The sequence below is a fragment of the Anguilla anguilla genome, chromosome 4, assembly GCF_013347855.1.
Source record: "Anguilla anguilla isolate fAngAng1 chromosome 4, fAngAng1.pri, whole genome shotgun sequence".
Taxonomy (NCBI): Eukaryota; Metazoa; Chordata; class Actinopteri; order Anguilliformes; family Anguillidae; genus Anguilla; species Anguilla anguilla.
Genome location: NC_049204.1, coordinates 34,692,479 through 34,713,126, shown reverse-complemented (window position 1 = coordinate 34,713,126; position 20,648 = coordinate 34,692,479). Strand labels below are relative to the sequence as shown.

General features: G+C 42.8%; 1 protein-coding gene across 1 annotated transcript in view; it reads left to right on the top strand.

Annotated features, from left to right (window-relative positions):
- The first annotated feature begins 1,571 nt into the window (after positions 1–1,571).
- svila (supervillin a) overlaps positions 1,572–20,648 on the top strand; it is a 100,018-nt gene continuing 80,941 nt past the window's right edge. The window contains exon 1 of the mRNA XM_035413406.1: positions 1,572–1,982. The gene's annotated coding sequence lies outside the window, so the exon portion shown is untranslated. The remainder of the gene's footprint in view (positions 1,983–20,648) is intronic.

Genomic DNA, 20,648 nt, shown 5'->3' with positions numbered 1-20,648 from the left:
CGTGATATGGAAATTGGAAGCCATTACTTTAAATGTTATTTTACTTTCAAATGTAATACATGTCCCTGTCAATAAAGACTTGTGTTCATTGTAGAGGGATGAAACCTCTGGAGGAGGGGAGAAACATACTATGAAATAAGGAGGTTTCCCTTTGCCTTTCTGTACCCTCAGAGCTAAATTCAAAATGACACCATCATGGTGACAGCCACATAATGGCAGCTATTTGTTTACCACTCGCTTGTTGTCCCTGGTAACAGGCTTCTGTTCACCTCTGCCAAGAAGAAACACTGCCCTGGTGCAGCATCATATGACATCAGGAGACGCAAAAATATGATTTCCAACTTCAAAATGCAGTGAAATTAACAAGCTGTGTTCCAAGCAATGGAAGAAATGCGACTCAGTAATGACTGTAAAAGCTTGTCCAGAGAATGCTCCACTACCCCACGGCAGGGCAAACAAGGTTCATTTTCATAGAGCTGCATTTCACAGTGCTGTAATGACAACGGCCGTGAAGAGACCTTTCGAGGACAGCGGCTCAAAGCGAGAAAAGGGCACACCAAACTATTATGACACCCAGTTATTGTACAAAATATATTTTACCAAACTTTACCATGGCATATGCTCTAAAATTAATAACAGCAACAATAATAATACAAATCAAATTTAAAAGAATCAAAGGGGCATGGAGCACTTGGGGCAACAAAAGGCAGGTACTTGTGTATCCGGAGAACAATTTATCTGTTTACAAACATAACTAAAGTACAGTACCCTGCTCAGGTTTACAAGAACATAGCCCCATGTGTGAACCTGCAACCATCTGGTTAGGGGCCTAGTCCCCAGATGGTGCAATTCAGTGCCTCCTTGTACTCTTGTTATGTTCCCTGTGAGTGTAAGACAACAAGCTTGGTCTTGTTAATAAATATTACAGGGATCCATCTGAAATGTTCCCACAGCCTGTGTTGGGCCTCCTTCTGTGCCACATGCTGCCGTGGATGCTTAGGTAAGGTGTGTTCAGGACACGTCACACGGGTGGACTGCAGACGTAAACAGACTGGGTCAGGAGTAGGCAACTCAGCCCTAAAGAAAGCATCAGTGGGCAGTTTAGTTTGCATTCTTAGATATTAAAATATACCTTTGGAACACTGATACAATTAATAACAATAATAAGGACAACATGTGTAGCCTTGCACAGGGGCAGAAAGTCGTGTTCACAGCAAGGCACAGTTTCACATCTGAGCAGCGAACTTCATACTGGAGAATATCCAAATTTATATTTCGGGATAAATTCAGGTGAAGTACCTGACTCAGGCATACAATAGGGCATTTCTCCTACTGGGATTTAAACTGACAATACACAGATTAAGTATTATGTAACAAATACAAAAAAGTAGTAGAAGAAGAAGAACAACAATAACAACAACAGCAATCAACATTGAAAAACGCAAATTGAAATCCGTTGGCTTTTGGGATGTGTTGCTATAACGTTGGGCCTGCTGGTGGCGCCTGAACCCTTTGGCCCGAAGATCTGTCCCTTTAAGAATTGCCTCACGTCGTCCGGAAGCTCCAGCTCATAGCGAACCGTGGGGAAGTTTGAGAAACAAGCAGACGTGAATGATAGAGTGCTGTGCGCTTGTGGACGGACAGGTCTCACTATAAAACATGAAATAGGTTCAGGTGCGTTGCTTTCAAGTGAACCATTCCGTCAATTTATTCCGCTACTAATCAATCAATCTCACTAACAAATAGAACAAATATAATATCTGTGGAAGGAGAAAAACAACGCACTTCAGGTTCATAGGAGAACATTTTAAAACAATTGGTTAAAGCTAGACGTGCAAACTAATAACTGGCGGCCTTATTATATTTCTTAAACCGCACTTATTAGAAATATTGAACATTGGGGAACTTCACACAAAACAATTTCTTGGGAGAGTTCAACGCTGTTGACTCGAACCGATGACCGAGGCTACTTCTTTAAAGGGGTAAGTGAATCTAAATTGAATTGTTATTGTTCCCCCCACCCCATTATTATAGATTATGTTCTATATTATTGTGCGCCATTTCATGATACTCACACTTCCATCGCTGATTCCATTGTTGTTTCATCGCTAAAAACTTTTTCTCAAAATCTAGCAATAAAAACAGGTGATGGGCTTACTGCGTCTGCAGGTTGGCAATGTGCAAGTAGCGCACTAGAGTAGGCTAATCGTCTACATGTGCAAGCAGTAGCCTTCTAAATAGAAACTGAGACTTTAAATTATGGTTTTTATTAATGTATCTATAAATAATGGCGCATCGACATATCCGTTTAACCACTTGATGTATTTAATTGCTGACCTCACTCCGAATTTCACATTTTTATGAATCCAGGCGTGTTCACCACATCATAGCCGCATTTTCAAAACAAAGAAACTAGCTGGTTCTTTATCAGAAGTGATCAAACTCCTTAAAGCGCTGACTTACGACCCATGTATTTTTGCGTGGTAGCTTGCCATGGTCATGGGTCTAAAAGTAAAAGCTTGACTGGTAGTTTCTGAATTTGATGCGTCTACATTTTTGGAGGTTGTGTAATTCGATATTGGTTGCTCTTAAAAGCGGAATAGTTTATAATAAACGAGGATCCGCTGCGCCTTATATAAAGTTACCCAACATGTCATTCGATCCTTTGGTAAGAAAGGAACAGAAGCCAGGGGAGAGACTGTACAAAAGCCGCGCAGTGCGTGTCATGCGTGTATAATGATTTGGCTTCCCTTTAAACCCGACTACATTTACACTTTCTTTGATGCAGTATTCAAGCAGACACGCTGTGAACAGTTTGTGTTAAAAATAAAATTAAAGGACAACAGAATCACCGCAAATTTCACAAGAACATCATTTTGTTTCATATAGCCTACTTGGGGAGTACAATAAGTGATGACTCACTCGCGTCTCATCTTCTAAGACCACCCCTTATGATATCTGAGCACCGGGGAAATGGCGAGCTGAAAACTGACGAAATATCATGTGAAGCAAATCCCCTATTCCCTGCGTATAAAACGAATTGTGCACTCGTGTGTTTATATCCATGTACGGCAAATGTTTATTTTAACGGGTTACCTGTAGTGGTTACTACTATTAATTTTACCATATTAATAAGTATATATGTGAATCAGTATTTATATGCGAATACTTTTTTGGATATTGGTTTGCAGCTTAGTTTAGCCATGTGATCTCTTTATATTATCATTGTTTCGCAAAAAGAAAATTTGTCTGGACTACGAACCAGACAGTAAGGTGGAAGAGGAAACCATAGACACCTTGGAATTCTGCAGCTCGTTACAGGACCTGGATAAAGTGATGCTGGTTTTGTGGCTCTCTGAGGGGGTCTAAGAGCTTACAGACGAGATGCTGGAGCTGCGCTAACTGCAGGAGGGGCTGTTCCTGGCTCTGGTCCTGGCCAGACACCACACACGGGCAGCGACATGCTGTGACAGTGAGCCTGGATAATTGCTCGGAGGAGTCGGCCTTTTTGCATACGCTTCATGTGGCTGTTAATAATTTAAATGTATTCATTTAGCAGATGCTTTTCTGTCCAAAGTGACTTAAAAGACCATTAAGGGAAACAACGCTAAGGGCCAATAACACGGGTAACTACATGCACCAGAATAGCATTGTCTGTAATATGAATTATTGCAATGTTAATTGGACTCAGCCTTTCAGTACAATAATTAAAAGAGACTTTAAATCCATGGATCCATAATCCTGGGTAAACTGAGACAAGTTATCTTATGTTACATTAGAAGTCTATCCAGATGGTGACAACATTTATTAAAATGAATACCTGGTTGATGCATGTAGGGTAGCCTGCTGCCTGCTGTATGGTCTGTAACATATGCTTAAGAGTGTTATTCATATATAAATTGGTGTATGTGCTGAAAAGGTTCAGATGCAGATTAGGTGCCTTGATGAACTGTGCTGTGGCTGTGCCCTGACCTGCAATCTTCAGTTTACTAGCCCACTACACTCTTCTGAGGCCTGATTATTGGTGTGAGCTGGAATGACTAAAGACATGTTTTCTCATAATTTATTTGGTTTCTCTGGGTCATGTGGGCTAGGTCAAAACATGTACCGTGTAAAGGAAAAATCAATGTTTTATCATTGATGCTTATTTTAGCTGCAAAAGAATCGATTAGATTGGAGGACGGTCACAGTGTATGCACCGTATAAACACTTTTGTACGATTCCCAGGACGAACTTGCAAAGAACCCTGGTCACATTGAGCGTGCTGTTTGTTGTTGCAGCCACGCATTCCATGCAATGTATTTGGTTTTGTTTAACCAGCTGATTACTTGCAAAAATGTGTTTGGAGGCAAATAAAATTTTCCTCTGAGTCTTGTTTAGGGTATTACGTGACTCTTATTGTACACTTTCCAACTCCTGGTAATAAAATATTTATTAGTGTTTGACAGATCTCCAGTAATTATTTAGAATTTTACTATAGCTGCAGTAGATCTTCAGCTGAATGCAGGGAGGGAGGTGCTGCCAATACTGTCTCCTTACTGAGCAGAACACTGACTTATTACACAATTATTCTATTGAATTTTGAGTTTACCTTCTTGAAGTTGGTCATATTGGGTAGGGGGAGAAGAATGTGGTTTCAGGATACTAGAAAAGGATGTGGTGGGGGGTTTTTTCAGCAACCAGACTGTGCTCATAGTTTCCTTAATTTTTTTTTTTTAAATGACAAACTGTAATTTAAAAACTTTTTATTCCAATTTATCTAATAATCTATTATTGTGGAATACCCAGTATCACATCATCTTGTGCCTGTCATCCTGCAGTGTTGATTGGCACTGTCCACCTGCTGAGCTGTACAGGACTTTCGCTTTTGCCTTGCCAAACACCAAACGCAACTTGTGCAGAAGTCTATTCTGTAAAATTAGATCCAGAATACCATTCCCAGTAAAATTCCTTCCCTGCTGTCTGCAGCTGGTTGCAAACGAGCAAAAAATTAAGGTGCATCAGGCTGATAAAGTTTGAAGTTGTGCAGTTGTAATAAAATGACAACAAAAAAATCCTTTATATGAGCTTTTCTTAGCAGATACACTTAAGATTTGTTTCAGTGCTTTTTTGTTGTGCAAGATAAGATGAACAAATTGTTGAACAAATATTCCTTGGCTGTGAGGATGTCCTCCTGCAGATAAAATCAGGCCAGGGATGATGTTTGTGCCAGAGAGTTGAGTTGGCTGCTGAATACAGAAGAGGGATGTGTTGCAGGGGGAAAGGAGGTTCAGTTTCTGGGCAAACGTTACCGTTTCTTCTCCTTTGTGTATTGCGTTCATCACCGCTGCGTGACTAACTGGCTCTCGTCATCTCTCTGCGGTCGCGGGAGGCCCACGGATGTGTGATGCGTTTCAGAACGCGCTGCGTTTTCTCAGCAGACCCTCTCTCACGGGCTCGGCAGTGATGGTCTGGCCAGACGTGGAGCTGGTGTCATCTGGCCGGCAGCTTGGAAAAGGAGCAGGGACTGATGGTTACTGTAGTCCATCAGCGTCCCTCTCGAGGCTTTGATTTAAATGCTTCAAAAAAAATCTGATTCTGCTGTCTTGTGGGCTGTGACAAAGCTGTTGCAAAATCTGTCTGCTTTTTTTTCCATTTTTCTTAAATTGCTCAGTTGTGTAATTTGATGTACGCATGCAAATGCAAATCTGAAATACGACTTGGTAAGCTGCCAGACAGAAAAGACAGACTTTTCCAAATACATTTTTGCCTAATGGAGTGCTGTGTAAGTTTGGCTCTGTGCACTTGTCCTCAGGATCATGGAGCGCGTGGTTTTGTTTGTGTGCGACTGCACTCCTCATTTCACAGTTCAGGGAACGACATCCTGTTCTTAGGCCGGCTGTGCGGCGCCTGCTTCCTTTCAGTGGTCATGCTGGTGGATCTGAGCTTTTGTACAAGCTGTGGTCCACTGCAGAGAGCTAGCATAGTTTTGGGGTCAAGGCTAATTTCTTTGCACCTGGCTCACTGATTCACAGAAATACACTGTGGAAATGCACTGTTGGTGGTCATATTTGCATCATGTCACCACAAGCACAGCTGTCGACTATTCGATGAGCAAGCTATACTCATGTTTGTTGTTTATGGTCATTAATAGGCTACATGTGCACAGGTGTAAATTTTTAAGGCAAGAGTCATCACAGAGATAAGTCTGATCTGCTTTTGAGATATCCCTTTCCAAAAGAATGTTGGGTGTGTCACTGAATTATCATCAAAATAAATGAACATACTTGTTTAGTAAATGTTAAGGTAGCTATTTCTTTTTTTAATGTTTTTTTTGGGCTTTTTCAGCTTTATTTGACAGGTCAGTGTACAGAGACAGGAAGAACTAGGAGGAGAGAGAGGGAGAGACATGCGACAAAGGTCGGTGGTCAGACTCGAACCGCCCATTTCGCGGCTTGCAATGAGCATATGGAAAGCACTCTACGGGCCATGCCACACAAGACACCCCAAGGTAGCTATCTCTACACATACTGTATCCTAAATAAAGGGTCAAAAACAAGTTACAACACAACCTTGCAGCCGAGATGACATATGAAAAAAGACATATTTGACTCCTTTTCACAATAGCATTTTGTAGCAATATAAATTCAATGTATTTGCATTCATAAATTACTCTTGTACATGCTGTTTTCCATTGGTGGTGTCGGGCATGACATTCCTGCCACAATTTCAAATGTGTTGCCGCAAGCACAGGAACTTGCATGCTGAATGCAAAAGAACACAATGTCAGGTAACAATGTTGGTTGTCTCTAGGCAGTCTTCTTTCTCTTAAAAACTCTCTAAAATTGGATCATCTAAGAAAATTAAGAACTTCATATGCTCCTAGTAATAGTTTCGTTTCGAATGGAACTCTGGTATTTGGAGTGTGAAAACAAACTTTTGTGACCACCAGTTACCACAGGCGTCGCCAAATCCACCAAAACATTAAACAGCAGCAAGGAGCAGAGCAGATACGCTACCCTCAAGAAAAATAGTTTTGTTTGTTAAAGATGCTTACAAAAAGTACTGTTTCTAAAATGCTAGCAGCAAATGCAGTGTTAACAGTAATACAAATTAACACGACTTTAAAAATGTAACTAATTGTGATGTTAACAAATTTTGTTTCACTAACACTAAGGATTGTTAATCATGTTTCTAAAGGCGGTTTCTGCTGGTGGACTGTGCACTGAGCTTTTGGTATAAATAACTTCCACCATGCATTTTTTAAATTATGTGTCTTGACTGTTTTGCTGTGATTGTTTGCTGTTCTGTCATGAGCACACTGATGCAAATTCCTAACAACTAAGTTGTATGGCAATAAAGTATTGAATCTTGAATCCACTTCTCTCCTGGTGTACTGTAATCCCAGCCTTAGACATCCCTGCTGTGAAGATTTTTACCCCAACATGTTAGTTTGAGCAGCCTCTTGTGGAACATTTCCTTCATAAAATGATTGGATATGTAGCTTTTAAAGAATAAAATGTTAAATTTATAACCGCACACATCATATGGGTTGGGTGATGTATTATTTTTGTTTACACATCAGTCATACTTTCAAACTTCTGTGTGGTGGTAGAGGCCCACTCGGCTATATAATTTACTGTATTGCCACCTGACTTTATTAGTTTGAACAAAAACATTTTTCATATTCATGTTGGAATTTTACGTGGCACATGAGTGGAGGCAAGTGCTATGCTTCAGCAGTAACACCCCCATCCCAATATCACCCAGGTTTAACCTTGGGGTTCAGTAACATTCTGTTGCTGGTACAGAGGATATGTGGAGGTATTTTTCCTTTTCTAATGGGTTTTTGGTTCAACATTGTAATTATCCAATATGATTTAACATCTGGACTACTGTTTGTGTGTATAATAGTCTTGCCAGTTTCCTCTGAGTCTAAACAAAGTGAAGGACTTTAGAAGCATCTGGTGAGGTGTACCATGCTGGAGCAACTAAGGCTAGGATTCGTTGTTTGTAATTTCTCACAGATTGCCCAAACAGCCATGACATTCAATGTGTTAAAGTAGCGTCAGTAGCACTCTTTGGGTTATAGCATAGACCCTTCATATCCCCTGTAGTGTGACTTATGATTGCAGCCTACAAGCTACAGGGAGGTATAATGCTTAGGGAACAGGTCTTGTGACCCAGAGGTTTCAGGGTTGATTCCCAGGCAGGACACTGTTGTTGTACCCTTGAGCAAGGTAAAGTAAAATGGCCCATCTGTTTAAATGATACTATGTGCTTAAAACAGAGAGAATGCTATTTATGTCTCCCTGGAAAAGAGTATCTGCTAAATCCATCCATCCATCTATCATCTATACTTGCTTATTTCTGGACAGTGTTGCGAGTGGTGCTGGAGCCTATCCCAGCATGCACTGGGCGAGAGGCAGGAATACACCTGAGACAGTTCATCAGTCCATCGCAGGGCGCATATGCTCGGGATACCACTGTGTTACTTACTTGAATGCTGTCAGTACAGTATATCTTGATGTGTTCAATGGCAAAATTATTTTATAGTCTTGGTAGAAACAAAATGCATACCCTCAGGCTTTACCAGACTGTACAGACTTTCCAGCTGGTCACATAGGAAACATTTGTTCCAGATCAGCATGCATTGGGCAGCATGACTAGGCTTAACTACCTGCTATTAAGGAGACAGATTCATGGTAGTTACTCTGGACAAATTTTGACGAGTGATATTTTTGTCAAATACATGTGTTTGTAATCCTGTCATGGTGATCAGTGTATTAGTAACTTTGGATGCAGTGTGTGGTTTTTTTTCTGTTGATGTGGTCTTGTGAGTCAGGTTTAGTGCAGCTGTGCATGATGATTAAGATGGCGTCCAAAAACAGCTGCAATCTCCACTTGACACTCTCCCATGAGGTTTTATTAGGAATACACACTATGGGAAAATCTGGGTCAATAATAATAACTGCTATTTGTCCAAACCACATTGGCCTTTTTACATTTTAGCAGAAATTAAAACTGCAGCTAAGGTTCATTCATTTTGGTAGATTAGACGTCCACCTACGAAGGAGAAATGCAAGTTTCTGCGCAGCTTTGCTTGTAAGTCTAGCTGTTAAAAATGATCAATTAAAAAAAGAGCAATGAAAGTGGCCCAGATGTCTGATTAGCCTACTTTTTGAGCAAATTAAATTTAACTTCATGCATTGCGCTAGTGGCACATCAAAGGCATCACCTCTCTGGCACATGTATGTTGCATCACCATATCGGCCATAAGCAAGAGGCCGATACCAGTGAATTAATTTTGAGCTGTTAATACAGTTCCAATATTATTACTCAGGTTTTGAAGCTCAGTAGACTTTCTTATCCGAGGTCCATTTTACGCGCAGTGGCTTTTATGCATATACACGGCTGCACGCGTCATCTACAGAAGTCATTGAAGGTAAGCGCTTTGCTCAAGGCTGCGGTAGCATGGATTCAGTCCTCCAGCCTCACGCTGTGGCCTATAGGTCTGCTCCCTGGGAGATTACGCCAGTCTGGCCCTTCGTGATCACTTGTGCTCGGCACGAACAATGCTGTCAAAAGGCAACAAACGAATGACTGCTTTGTGTACTTCACAGCTGCCAGGTAGTGCGTGTGCCAGCCCGCTGACTTGTCGCGTGAGGACACAGATATGGCCTGTCCCTCAGGCTGCTTTGTCCTACTGTTACCGGTGATGTGTGCTAGAGTGCACATTTTACCCCTGCGCTCTATGCTTCTTGGAACTAGGGTGGATGTAAACCAAATTTGACTCCTCCTGCTGCTTCACATCTGTTATTTTCTTGCTCCCTTCAGGTTTGTTGTTTCCCAATGCCTTCCCCCTGCCTCTTAGCAGTTTTTCCATAAGGTTTTCTGCAGTTGAATGAAGATTGTGTACTGTTACAGGTGGGAAGATGTGATGTCATTGGATGTAGCTTCAGAAAGTGGAAGGTAGAGTGTGTGGTCTGTATTCCCATTCTGAGTTACGCTTGTTTGAAGGCCCTTATTGCTATTATTGCTATGTTATCTTTTCACTGAGATCCAGTCTTATTTCTATTTTCCATAGATTTTCACATATTTAGATTGAATTGGGATTTCAACAAATTTTTTTCTGAAGTGGAAATCAACATGGCATAACACAAGACATTAAACGTTGTAACATTTCATGTTTTTCAGAAATGGCTATAGTACCCCTTGGGGGGGAGGGGGGGGGGGTTGGCTTGATTTAGGAAGATGTCAAATTTGAAGAATGAGAGAAGTTGCCTTGGTAGTACAGGTTTGATGAACATGTGTATTTGCTATTGTGTTAGTAGTAGAATTGTTATGGCTCGCCATTGGTATACACCGTACTGTATCTCCGTAACCTTGAAATCGAGGCTAAAAGACTCGAAGCTCGCTTTTTATTTCACATTCCAACCCTCTTGTGAAAGCCTCGAGCTCTCATGCAGCCGAACGGCGTCTGGTGACAACGGGAGTTGAGTCGGTGCAGACGGTTGATTCTGATGCTGCGCCAGTTTAGCTCCGTGCTCTTTGGGGTATGCAGTTCAGTAAATTTCGTGTTTTTATATTCTGTGGCTCGGAAGATCAAATGTTGGAATGATCAAAGCCATCTCCACAGGAATTGTGTGGAACTCCAGTTCTTTATGTGAGAATGATCACCCTCTACAAAGACCTCTGCTGTTACTTGTACTTTCAAGCAGGAAAATATGACTTTCATTCATTTCATTTTCTCATTTTTGTGCTGGGGTTCTTGAAGTCATTGTCTTGTGTCACTGCAAATGCACACCTGAAATGCATGTACTGTAAGTATGTACATATGTGTGTGTCTGCAAGCTTACGTGTGTCTATTTGTGTCCCTTTGTGTTTTTATGACTGGATATGTGTGTGTCTGCATTTGAATGGGCACTGCTGTGTATTGTGTGTATGTGGCTGCATGCCTGTATGTTGGTTTTTGTGATGTGCCATGGATTTCCATGGTTCTTTTGGGAGAGGCTGTTTCACAGAGACACGTTACCTGTGATCTTTTAAAAAACTGAAAACTGATCACGTCTAATTTAATAGAATACCATTTTTAGGGTGCAGTGCAATGTAGGGCTATTCACCTGCATGTTATTTGTTGTATTATGGGCTTTTAGGGTTTAATATTGGAACACATTGCTCTTATGTGAAAAATAGTCATTTTCAGAGTTGTAGTTAACAGTGAATAGTATCATAGGATTTGCTGGAGCAATGGATATTGTTATTTGTGTTTCAAATTCAAAACAAGCATCAAATTCAAAAGGAAATAAGTATTAATCTGGGAATCCTGGACCCACCTTTAAAAAGCATCCTGACTCCCAGTATTTTACAAATAGTTTTTAAATCAATAAGAGTAGTCATACATTTAACCGGGTCTGGTAATGAGTATGACCAAGTATTTCCAAACGCTGGCTTCATGGTACTGTCCATAAACCGCAGCAGGGAGGAGAGAATGAGCTCTAAACAAACCTGGGAGAGCCCTCTAATGGGCTCTGAACTTCCTGAACAAACATCAGCGGTTTGACACAGCGGTGCAGAAATCCGCGGAGAAGGCTTCCCTGGGCACACGGCCGGCGTGCAGACGAAAAAGCCGTTTGGGGGCACGGCTGGCCACCTGGCATCAGTCCTCATGCCCAGCTGGCATGTGCCAGAGGGGAAACTTCTTCTAAATACTGGGGATGAGCACCAAAATGCTGAACGTTTTAAAAACCAAACCTACGGTGATTGTGAGTGCCTTTGTATTGCGGCAAACTGCTTTAACTTGCTGGACTCCGTTACTCCCCCACCAGCTAAGCAGAGCCAATATGCCTGTCCCACTGCAAACAACTCAGAGTGAATTCCCTGTCCAATAAACGGAAGGTTGGAAATGGGTAATGGAACGATCTGCCTACTGAATGAGCTCTTGGTCACACAGTGACTTTCTGAAAGCCCCATGGGGCCCATCCCACCGATGGGGTACATTAGCATTGCCCAAAGCTCTTTGCCCATGCTGGGCTGGGCTCTGACGAGAAATGCCCACATGCCCCTCATTAGTGGTTCCGTTCTGCCCCCTCGCTGACCCTCGCTGGTCCAGGTGGGAGCCAGAGGTGCAGCATTGGCCACCTGTCTGCTGAACCCCGAAAATGAGAGGGGAACGTTTCGGACAAGCAGAGCTTTGATGTTGCATTAGAAATGTGCAAGTGTATGGTAATGATTTACTTCTGTAGTGGTCTAAGAGGGCAGTCTATTTCTGAGGGACTGGGGGATGAGGGTGGTCCAGATGTGAAACTCGGTGTGGCATATGGATGGCTCCCCCACATCTGTTCAGCCGAGCCATTTTTTTGCTTTGCATTTTAACGTCTCGCAAATGCGTTTCGGCGCTCTGTGGAACAACCCTAAACTTTGTGAATGACCAGATATTGAGATATTTGCATGGCATTGTTGGTATAGTGTCCACCCCCTGCCCCCACCCCACCCCCGCCCCCCTTAATTTACAGAGGGAAAAATTGTGAACAATGCTAGGTTATGCAAATGGGCGTAGATGGGCTGAGTTACCTGTTCTATTCACTGTGTTATGTTCTTAAAGCTCAACTGTTTTCATCTGCCTGTTATTGTGATTAAAATACTTCTGGACCACATAACAGTCTATGTACAGAGTTAATTGCACATTCCTTGCTCTTTATCTAATTTCACATGGAATCTAACGCAAGACAACCTTGCATGTCTCTCTTGGTAGTTAATGGCTATATAAGGCTGTGATGTCAAAATTAAATGATACTGTGTGAATTCATGAATTTTTAGCACTTCAGCCTTTAGGAAAAAAAGCCTTTTATAGGGTCTGGGGTGGAGTTTGAGACTTGAGGTCTCCATTCTGAGGCCTTTCATGACTTACATTCCAAACTTTGCGATTTAAGCCCACAAACTCTTAAACAGCTGCTTTTACTAGTTGATTCAGCAGTTTTAAGATTTGCTTTATTTGTAGGCAAAGGATGACGTGATAGATTGTTTTAAGGCTTTTTAAGGCATGGGAAGTTTGCTTAAGTAAATTTGTCAGTGTGGAGCACTTTTAGAGCTGGATCCATTGTCTTGTGCCCACTATTGATGCAGTGTCTGGTGTGATTAGGTGGTTTTGGAGGGTGCTTGGATTCGGCAAGTCTTAATTTAAAGTATTAAAGAATCAAACCTGCAAACTTTGCATTACATGCCCAGTTCCATGGCCTGAATATTTTGATTGTTATGGATGGGTGGAACAATCTGCTTTGTGTCACTCAAGCAGGCTCTGACAATGATGTTGTGGTATGCCTGTGATGTGGTGTAGGCCCCTGTCCACAGTGAGCCCCAGCTGCTGGGTCACCCCTAAACTTTACCACTGCGCCATGGAAACGCATGTCACAAGCTCTGTTTGTACTGTGATGCTGTTACTTTCCACATCATCTTTCAATTAACATTGCTCAGGGAGTTTAGGGAGTTCACTGTGGATCCAGCCCCCTGCAATTCCACTCTGGTATTTTTGGGGGTAAAAAATCTTTTAGTTTGCTAACTTAGAGGGGATAATGAGTCCACAGAAATGCACCATAGAGTGATCTTAAAGTCTTGATAGCTCTGCATCTGAAAATGTGTATGTTAGCTGGACACTATAGGATTGTGTACAGATGACAGCTGTGCCAAGCCTGAACAAAACTGTTTTTTAAAACAATTTCACACAGCTTGTGCTTTCACAATGCCAACAAACAATAAAAAATCAAAGCAAAACAATGAACTGCAGAAACATTTGTTTAGAATGCAGTCCCAGGCATGCGTTGGACAGATGAAGTGATGAAACTATAGGAACAGAAAATATACAGCTTATATATGTTCATCAGGGCCCTCAGGCAGTTAATAAATGTGGACGTAATGCATTTTGGAGGGGAATTGAGAGGTATACAGTCAAATAAGGCCCTCTTGCAAATTTTGGGAAGCCCCTCTTTCTGAGCATGCTTATTCCATCCTCTTCTTACGGAGCTGGAGATCTCTCATTTTTTTTAAACTTCCTTTCGGCGTAAAACCGCGCGCGTTCTTGCTGGGCTGCCCATGTTTGGGCCGCTCCTGGTTCCTTCGGGCCCTCTGCTCATCCCTCATTCTGTGTCCCTGTCCGTTGCGTGAGTCTCTCACAAAAGCGAAGCGCTGGAGCAGGACCGCCCTCCTCTTTGTGCTGCTGAAGACGGACCTGTGTGGGTGCGCAGTGCCAGCGAACGCCTGATCTCTGGGGCCAGAGTGTCAGGTGACCAGCACCCCCGCCCCCCCATCTCTGTCTTTTCACAGAGCTAGAGAATGACCATCCTGTTTTAGTGATATAAAGCAAATTGATATTATGCGTTGATTTTTCTGTTTATTTATTGGGGGAAAAGGTTGAATGTAAAAGTCTTCTAGACAATAACCTCCACTATAAACTGTGGGTCAGGAACCACAAATGGCTATTAAACATGGGTGGTGTGTAAAACATGTCAGGTATGCACGTTAAATAGATATGTTATAGTATTTGTTGAAAAAATAAATACCACAGTATAGTGAGTGACCATATCTTTTCAGAGTTCTGTCCTGTAGTAACCTACTGTTTAACCAACATTCAAATTCAGGCTGTCATAGTCAACAGTGGCCTCTGCACCTTCTTCGTCTACTTTACTGTCACTGATCCAACATGCAACTAATATGGTTCTCTATCAAAATTAGATAAATATGTCTTGGCACTATTGTTAATAGTTTGGGAAACCATTTAAAATGAGGAGGGGCTCAAACAAAATTAACTGTTTTGCGGAACAGAAGGTCACTGAAATGGTGAACTGTGATTCACAAAAACAATACGGGGAGAACAATGTTGTGTCATTCTGACATGGGTTTATGTGAAGGTTTGTGAGATTAGCATACATAACTCTATCTGCTATAATATCAGTCAAAGTCCAGGGATCATCAAGGGATTCACGTAGTTAAAATTTCGTTTTTTTGATGTCTCTTTAAAAATGAAGAATATTGTGACAACCTCTGTTTCCAATGTGCTTGTATCCTGGGGGTTCTGTTGTGCTTATGGTACATGCTACTGTAGAGGATGACTTATGTGAAGTGTTACTCATGTACACTGTGTACACCTCATGTCCGGTGGATAAGATACATACACATGCATGGCTACTGTCATGTAGTTTTTCATCCGCTGATGCTGGTGACAGATCAGCAGATGATATGGTTCTTCTTTGTCCTCCTCCCAGATGCCTTGTCCCCCCTGCTCCGAAATGACTGTACTCACCAGCACACACATGGGACATTGTGATAGGCCTAGTTTCATCTGTCATTCAGAGCTCTCAATCTTGGGTAAATCAGAGTGGTTTTTTCTGCTGTTTTACTTGATTACAGCTGGTCGTCACTGTATCTCCAGAAATGCGTATAATCCATTGTTTCCTGTGCAGATCCTTCTTTTATAAACTTAGTCCCCTTAATTTTGGTATTGACTTACAGTGCTTTTGGCAGTCACTCAAACAGGGAACATGAGCTCCTTTTTTTTCTTTAACTCTTTAACTTGGTCGAATGTGTTCTCATTTCCTCTTGTTCTTTCTCTTTGAGTCTCTTTTTCCTTCTTCCTGTGTTCATCCATTGATTACTCATAATTGAATAATGACTGAAGTTATTGCATTCCCTGTAATGCGATTACCAGAATAACAAGTATAACATCCTGAGTTTAAAAGGCTCCAAGATAGAAGTGCTTAATATGAAACAAAATTGTTTCATGGTTGAACATCTTGCAGTGTTTTTTCTCATCTTTTTATGAGGCTTTGATGCAAATCTTTGCACCTTGCAAAATGTCGTCTTACTGTTGTTAACATCATGGAGGATTAAATGCCTGAAGCCCTACATGGAAGTACACAAATATAGAAATTCCCTTCCATGGTAATTCCCATGGTTGTGTGGTGCTTCATAAGTAGCTCAAATAATTAGATGTTTAAAGCACTTTAACCGGGTTTGTGCGTGCATGTACATTTGTGCGTGGGGGAACAGACATGAATGGGCAGTGAAGTCAGTGGAAGCTATTGATTCTCGCATGAGGGCGTCCCCTTTACAGTGACTCCTGGGAGCCGTTTTTCTTGCTAGCTCGCCAGTGTTGACATACAAATTAAGTTGTTTCAGAGTAGGTATATGGGGAATGTTTTTTGGGATCGAAGAGCTGCTGTGGATTCTGAGATGCAACAGAGCTAGCATGCAAACGGGCAACCTTTTATAAAGCCGTGAGTATTGACGAATGGCATGCCTCGATTGCTACTCTGCAGTGGAAAGACGTTTTTTATTTTTTGCCCTGGGCTGGACTTTTGACCTGACAGTGTCTGATGTACGCCAGCTAATTGCCACCATTGAAAACCTGCATTTTCAGTGTGTTTCACTGCATGTTAAAACTCTTTAATGCCGTCTTGGTCAAAGACCGCACTGTCATCCACATGCACCCATCCATAAACATTGTAAGGGTTTGTGAATCTCACAATGTGCTGTAACGGGGTGTTAAGGCACAGCCTGCGTAAACACCCCCTTGTGTCACCCCCCCGTGTCTCCCCCCCCCCCCCCCCCCCCCCCGTTTCTCCCCCCTGCATTCATCGTGGCTAATTGGGAACAGATGGCGGTGCCACTTGCCGTTCAGTCGGTACAGTACGGTGCGATCTGTGGCCTCAGACACAGGGGAACCTCTGGCAGCGTGCTCAAGGAGATTATGATTTATAAAGCCTCCCTGGACTTTAGACCCCGCGAGTGCTGTTCGGTCTTTTGTGTCTTGTGAAAGAAAGGAGGAGTCTCGTCCGGCGGGCCCCTGATAAATATCGCCTACTCCGGGGGTAAAGGGTGAAGGGTGAAGTGGGTGGAGGCTGACGTGGTTGAGCGCACTTGCGCTGCAATGCCGGCTCTGTCAGGTGTGGGGTTAGGGGTGGTGCTGGTCTGTTGCTGGCCAGAACGGAGGTTTATGGTTCATGTAATAGAGCTTTGGATGAGATGGGTGGATAAGAATGATGACACCTGTTCACACCTGTCAAAACCCCCTTTTTCGAACTTTAGCGGAATTCCCTGCTGCAGGTAATCCGCGATCAATGTCGAGGAGACCAGGTCACAGCACCGCCCAGTGGAGGTTCTCAGTACTGCCCCCTGTAGGTGTCGCTACAGATAACAGTAGCCGCTCCACACACTGTGTTACATCTGTTCTGAACATCAGAATCGCTGCTTAGTTCTAATTTTATCGTTTCATATTCAAACAAAAATGATACTCAGTCATTACCTCAAGCAGAGTGCTGCGGTTAATGTGGTCGTGCTTGTCTGTTCTCTGTTTTTTGTGTTAATGGGGGTTCGTTCATCATAGGTGGGATGGTCCCAGAGCTCCTCTATACTTCTTGCCCTTTTCTGTTTCCTGTGAACCAATTTTGTCTTTTTTCCTGTGTTGGTTAATGGCTTTCTCTCATCCTATCTCAATCGTTTCGGGCTTTTAGTGTTGTTGAGCGTAATTGTTCTTTGCCAGTGAAACGCCACGCTGCCACTGCATTTTGCCATTGTTGTCGATGAGAGTCTCCCAGCAGGTTTGAATGCAATGGCTGGATCCCAACTGTAATTATATAATGCTCCCAGGAGCCTTGGAACGGTCTGAGTGCATTTAGTCTGATTTGGTGGTTGTGAATGGAGGAGGAAGAATGCAGAGCTGTTTGAAGGAGTTGGGTCACAATTGAGGATAATTCTGCTGTGAAACCTGTGGAGAAAGAATGTGTGTGTGTGTGTGTGTGTGTGTGTGTATGTGTATGCATGCATGTGATAGTATACATGTAGTATGTTATAATATAGTAGTGTAAACATTTTTGGGAATTTCTACAGGAATTAGTATTGACACCTATTTTTTGAAGGAAAGTATTTTTTTATTTTGTTTAGGGCAAAACAAAAACGTACAATACTCTGGTTCTATCTTGGACCAGATCCTTATGTCCGCCATTGATTGTTTGCCAGTGATTTGCTTGTTTTTCCAAAACAGACTCATTTAAGTGGTTTCTAGGTGTAGACCAGAGAGAGGAAGTGGCCCTGTCTGCCTTGGCCCAGCATCTGGGGCACGTAGCCAGCTGTCTCACGATAGGCCGAGCAGTGGATGGCCTGCTATATGCAATTCTGTAAGTGCTGAAAGTCCTAGTAAATGTTAAAAAATGATGATTGGCCAGCACACCAATAGTTTCAAATGGATACTTAGTTTATTCCAAATGTTTGCGGTAGTCCACGGACGCGTTTCGGCCATCTTTCCTTCAGCAGCACAAGTCTGGTCTCTGATATGGCAGTAGGGGGCCAGCTGGACCGGTCATATTAGGTGAACTGGAGAAAGAGTGCAGGAAAGCACCTTCTTTAGTCATCGGATGGGACGGCCCTGATAAGCTGAGATGAAATACGGCACCTTTACTGCTTTGAAGCCCTTATCTCAGTCTCCAATCTTTCCCTATAGGAACACTAAAAGAAATCTGTTGTCTCATAAATTAATATCCATGACATTGTCATGTCATGATGTTTTATTGAGTGAATCTGGTGTGGTTGAGATTAGAGAAAGCACTGCTGCAGATGTGTACTCGACATCCCAGTACTCTAGATAAGCAGAGATTGGATGATTTGTTGGTCTTCTGTAGCCACTGAGGGCCCTGTGTTCCAGCATCTGGGTACATTTTAATTTAATTGGCTTTTGTTATTGAGGGAGAAGGCACACATGGCAGGTGGATGACATCATGCTAAAAGCTTCTCTGCTGTTCTGAAAGTGCGGAGCTTTTCCATTGGCAGCATTCAGTGGCTTCTATGATTGATGCCCTTGACTTAACAAAAGAGTTTTAGTCTGTTTAATGGGCTTCTTTTTTGGGAGATGGGTGAAGTTAGGGAACCCTAAAGTGTTCCCTTGGTACACGGTCCAGACAGGGTTCGTGACCAGCTTCGGCAAGCATGAGCCAGAACGTGAACTCCAGTTGATGATGCTCTGCGGTGTACTGTTCTCGCGTTCCTGTGGTCAGAGAACAGGAGAGCTGTGGTCATCGCTCCAACCGATCCGGGTTTGGAACAGGAACGCTCTCACAAATGGTTGTCTTCAGTGTAAGTGTGCATTGATTTTTTTTTTTTTGTTCCCATTCTTGTTTAGTTTACCTGTTCTGTACCTGAAACGAAACCTGTGTGCTGCACAGTGAGCAACAGTAAGATGGGAAATCTGGGGGGTTTGTAAGTAGCTATTAGTTTTAAATTACATGAAATAACTTACTGTGAAATGCATATAAATATTAAAGTTGTACTAGTAATGTACCATTTTTACTTTTTCCTCTCGAAATGTGCAGGAAGTGGGAGGTGTGTTAAACTCGTTGTTTTTTTTTTTGTTCCCCCTCGTATCCAAGTTGAAATCTTTCAGTCGCTCCGACAGCTTTGTGAGGGGAGCCGTAAACAGTCGATGACATCACACTTTTAAAGCAGAATCGCGTTCGCTGCGTGTCCTCTCCGTCTCCGTGCAGTGCCTGTGTCAGATCCCAGGCTGAATAATTAGGGTGGAAGTGTGTCCTTCCCTTGGCCTTCGGACGCCTGCCACTGAAGTAGCTCAAACAAAGCCCCCTCGCTGAGTCACCACAAGGCCTGTTGGGAAGGTTCCCACACCGCTGCTCCCTCTCAACAGCCACTAGGGACTAAACACTCTCATATTAAAGGAACAAACAAATGTTAACCAGTTTTGTTTTTAAAGGGGCCAACTATTTGCTCAGTTTCATGAGTTCTATGTATTTACCTGTGTGACATTGGTCAACGAAGTGGCATGAAGTGGATTTTGCAGTTCACCGGTGGGGGGAAGGCGGTTTAGTAGCATGTAGTGTCCATGTCTGCACTAGAGGGCGCTGTGTGTTGACAAAATCATCTGTGGCAGTGCAGGCAGTGGCTGTGGATCCCTGCAGGTCTGGCCCAGGCTGTTGGCTCTGTTTCCTTCAGATCTACCGGATCTCTCGCGGCTCCTCCCCTTTCCCCTCACATCAGCTGACTGACGAGCGGACTTCCCCTGACCCGCAGCAGCCCACATGTTATTGGCGGGGCGCGGTGCTTTTGTCCTCGATCCATGAGCCAACAAAGAGCTTCCCTCCTGATATTGGGGTGTTTTTTGGAGGCTGCCTTCTGGCACTCATACAAGTATAACTGGAGTAATACTCAGCCTCTCTGCCTTCTACTGAGCCATTTTTTTTTTTGTTGCTTTTTTCATTTGCTGTGATGTTGCCAGGTCATTTTAACAGGGCTATTTTCTGTATTCTTGCAGAGCTGACTGAGGAGTCTTATTTGGTTCTGGATGCCTTTGGTTTTGTCTGTGATCATTACAGTTTGGTCAAGGCATTTGCTTTTAGCTTGTTTTGCCAAATTGTTCTATAGAATTTTTGTGAACTTTGTTGTGATGCGCTAAGCCAGCGTCCACACCACCCGCATCCCCAGACATGGTTCCTTTTATGATAACACAATAGCACGTGTTTTTCCCAAGTGGTTCCTGTAATAGCTGTAGGTATAGGCTGGAGTAATGCATTCTGGGGGATAGAAATGGGTACGAACAAGCGGAAACAACAGCAGCGCCGTCCGGCTTACCCCCGTCGCTCAGCTGCGGAAGCAATGGGGGAAGCTGGGATGGC